Consider the following 4205-nt stretch of genomic DNA (forward strand, 5'->3'; position numbering starts at 1 on the left):
TAACACCAACAGCTGGAAAATACTCCACCTCAATCCCAACTCGATCTGCAACCGTGTAAGCGACATACATACATACCCAGGACAATTCGGAAAACGTCCCCCTCTGCCTGCCTGCCTACCAGCACCCACTGACTTGCTTGCGTTTTATGCAGCATCCGTGACCTGCTGGCCATTCTTCAGTCTGGATGGTGTCACCTGCCTGCTCCCACAAGGCCGCCCGTGTGTGCGACCCAGCCGTTACACCTCTGCCAATGCTGCTTGGCTGCCAGTTGACCTACAAGCCCAGCAGTAGGAATCCAAACTCAGCCACCATGATGTAAGTCACATACAGAGGCACATCCGTTAAAAGTCCCTTGTATTACTGCATTTGCCCCCCTTGTGCCTAGCAGAACCAACTGATGAGTTGTTGAAATACTTGTTTTTATGCAGCATACCCTGAGTCAAGGAAGCTGGTCTAGCTCCGACGATGCTGCTGCGCCATCCGTCGCCTCCGGTGAGCTCCTTGGGTTCCCTTCTCCCTTTTGTGCATTCTCCGTGCTGCCACAGCCGTGGCGATTCTGCGCTCTTCCTTCGTGCAGTGTCGCAGGATTCTTTGTGCTTTATAGTAAACGGTCAAAGTAGCAGATGTGATAGCTTTTTCCCCTTCCGAAATATATATAGCATCATGGAAGCATTATGGTTCATGTGTTAACATTTCCTTTTTTTTTTCTGTGTGTAGATATCTGACACCAAGATGGTGACTGGTCTTGTGAGTGGCAGCCAAATGTAGGCGTGTATTCTCTTAAACTACGACATGCCTGATTCTGCTGATACATACTTGCAACTGGTAATTATTACTTTTGCCCTACTATCTCTGGTTGGTGTTTAGGATTAGTGTGTACGATTCTGATAATTGGCAAGATCATAATCACTCCTCTCTTGATCATTCAGTGCAGCCTAAAACTGTTATAGGCTGATAGCATCCCTGACGATTGCTCCCACCCGATGGCCATTCAGTCTGGTGTTCACTTGTTTCTCTGTCCACTTGTTCTGATCCAACCCTGTCTTGTTTCTCTAAGCTGGGTGTATTTCTCATTCAGGTTAACTAACTGGATGGAACAAGCCCACCAGCCGAATCCAAACTCCGCAACCATGTAAGTGACATGCAAAAAAAAACAAGCGCACATTCGTAAAAAGGTGCCCCCCCTTGTGCTTAGCAGAACCAACTGATGAGTTGTTGAAATGCTTGTTTTTATGCAGCATACCTGACCCTTCGGCCTTCGGTCTGGTCTGGGTCCGACAATGCTGCTGCGCCATCCGTCGCATCCGGTGAGCTCCTTGTGTTCCCTTCTTCATTTTCTGCGTTCTCCATGCTACCACAGCCGTGGCGATTCTGTGCTCCTCCGTCGCGCAGTGTCGCAGGATTCTTTGTGTTTTATAGTAAACGGTCACAGTAGCAGATATGATAGCTTTTTCCCCATCCGAAATTTATAGTATCATGGAAGCATGCATGATGGTTTATGTGTTAAAAATCTCCTTTTTGTGTGTGTAGATATCTGACACCAAGATGGCGACTAGTCTTGTGAGTGGCAGCCAAATGTAGGCGCGTACTGTCATAACTACGACATGCCTGATTCTGCTGATACATACTTGCAACTGGTAATCATAACTTTGCCCTGCTATCTGTGGTTGGTGTTTAGGATTACTGAGTATGTACATTCCGAGAATTGGCAAGATCCTAATAACTCATCTCTTGATCATTCATTGCAGCCTAAAAGTGTGATAGCACTCTTTGTTTTGCTGATGAAGGACTACTGGATAATTCATTTCGGACCAAGGTACTTGCTGTTAGAAGGAAGCTATCTGTTTGATGTTTATTATTGATCATACGATGGGGGTAATTTGAACATTTCTCAATGATGTTAAACTTGCTTGGTTCACTTCTACTTATCTTCTCACAGGGTGATGCAGACTCTGGGATAATTGGCCAAGTTAGAGGAAGGTTGGAGACTTGCTCTCTTTTCCTCCGCACTTTGCTGAATTTGATATACCGCCAAGCATCTTCTCATTGTTGTTGCCCAATTCTCTATGCAGGGGCTTTAGACACGAGAAGACCAACACCAAGCGTGTTGGTGGTGCTGTCCACTGTAGCTGCTGCCGGCGTCCACTATGGTCTGCGCCCCCTGCCTTCGACTGTGACATGTCCTACAGCGGTGTCCTTCTTTGACTACATGTGTTCAGGCAGTGAGTTTCTGTTTCCAATCGAGCCAATGACACCCCTGCTTAGGTCCAGCTGTTTTGGATGTTGAATTAGTACTTGGTCATGGCACTAATCAGCGCTGTTTCTTTGGTTGATGTTTAGGATTAAGGATAAAATTAAATCATGGCCTGTTCCTTTGCACTCCACATGTCCATCAGCATGTTCATATTAGTTACTTTGATGCAATTGTGACATCACCGTATTATCTTTTTTGTTGCAAAGATCAGATTTACATGTCCATGATCATTTGTAGCAAATACTGCTTAGAACTATCATTTTTCTTGCTTTCTTCGATCTCACTTGCACTTGCGATAAATTCCTTCTGTGTACTGATTTTGTGATGTTTCGCAGATGCAACTTCAGAAGGCTGGTAGCATCGCAGGCAAGCCTGTAGGGTGGAAGGATTCCCTTTGCTTGTGAAACCAATTGAATACCTGGGCTGTATTGGTTGCGGACTGTTATTTGTCATTCCACTTCTGTACTGTTGGGGGTAGTTGACAAAGTATCGTTGTTCTTGTGATGCTCCAGACTGTAGCATATGTTTGTCTAGACTTGTGATGGAGTTGGGTTGTGCCGTTGCACTTTTATTGTTTATTGTTTGGATTGTGATCTGGTTGCCCCCAAAACAGGGGATGTTATGCTTAAATTTTCTAAGAATTGGAATAATTATCTGCCACTTTTCCCTCCAAATGGGCCAGAATCCGGGTAGTCTTGAACCTGGGGTCTCTTGTTAGTGTCGCCGCCATCTGCTCCGCTCTTGTTTCAGCTGATGCTTCTACTGCATGACCGGCGTAAAGGAGCACCATAAGTAGGCCCTCGGGCACGAGTCCGTGCTCTCTCCTCGGACGACAGCCTCGACTGCTACCACGCCCTCCACTTGGGGCGTACCAAGATGTTCTGCATCCAGCGAGGCCGTGTGGCTTAATTGCCCGCGCGCGCCAATAATTAAGTTAGCATCTTAGTTCCTTCTTGTCGCTAAAACCGCTCGATGCATCGAGTGTGAGACCTTTCCTTGGGAAGCGACGAACGGAGACGAATCACATCCAGCTGCATCCGTTAATTCGTGCACCGAGATGCATCGATTGTGTATTAATTGTTTGCTAGTCTAGGTGGTCGATTTCTTTCATCTCTTTCGCCTTCCCAGCAAGCCGCGTGCGTGAATGTTCTGTTCGATGGCCACACTCCGGGAAACTAATACGGATCATCCCTTTATTTCTTTTTCAAATTCAAACGAATGAATCGAGAAGTGCTGGCCGGCGGAGCAACCCATCGATCCATCCATCTCCTTCATTTAAAGCTAGCTAGCTCAGTCTCCACAATTCATTTGTTGATTCCATCTTGAGAAACATTTCATGTGCATTAGCGCCAAAGGTTTTAAATCCTTATTTGGCAAGTTTAATTCACTATAAACAATGTTCCCTCCGTCCATTAAAAAAATCTAATCTTTATCAAACAAAAAACTCAAGTAATCATGTTGAGCAACACAATGATCAACAAGATACAACAGGCTCCACAAACGAGATTTACTAAGCTAGACATGTACAACAACTCATAATCATGACTTGATGTACCAACACAAACACCTGATGGCCACACAACACAACTGAAACTAACTTGGTGCGCGTACCAAAATAGATGGCAGCTGATTTTACAAGAAAACGATCTTGTTTCGTTCATAAGTCACAGCTCATTGTAGACAACAAAAAGAACTCATCAGAACTAGGCCTAGTTCATGACCAACATTCTCACGTTGTTTGGCACCTGAAAAGATTTAACATTCAGTCAACATGGAATATACACATGAGCTCAATTAAGCTTGACCATCCAGTCAACATATTTCACTAGGAGGCTTGCATACAGAAATAATGATCTAGCAGCTGCCTCGGCCAACAACAACAAAAAAGTATATTTCCCTATCAACTATATAATTGCAACATCAGCTCTCAGCATATATTCATTTGGCGAA

At 44.9% G+C, this 4205-nt stretch overlaps 1 long non-coding RNA gene across 1 annotated transcript; it reads left to right on the forward strand.

The window, feature by feature from the left end:
* The first annotated feature begins 276 nt into the window (after positions 1-276).
* Positions 277-2929, forward strand: LOC124699282. Its single transcript, XR_007001344.1, has 10 exons — positions 277-316; positions 430-826; positions 931-1000; positions 1080-1133; positions 1240-1308; positions 1532-1638; positions 1750-1817; positions 1941-1981; positions 2074-2223; positions 2591-2929. It is a non-coding gene; the product is annotated as an uncharacterized LOC124699282 (long non-coding RNA).
* Positions 2930-4205: the final 1276 nt, after the last annotated feature.

This window comes from Lolium rigidum, chromosome 1, assembly GCF_022539505.1.
Source record: "Lolium rigidum isolate FL_2022 chromosome 1, APGP_CSIRO_Lrig_0.1, whole genome shotgun sequence".
NCBI classification, from domain to species: Eukaryota; Viridiplantae; Streptophyta; class Magnoliopsida; order Poales; family Poaceae; genus Lolium; species Lolium rigidum.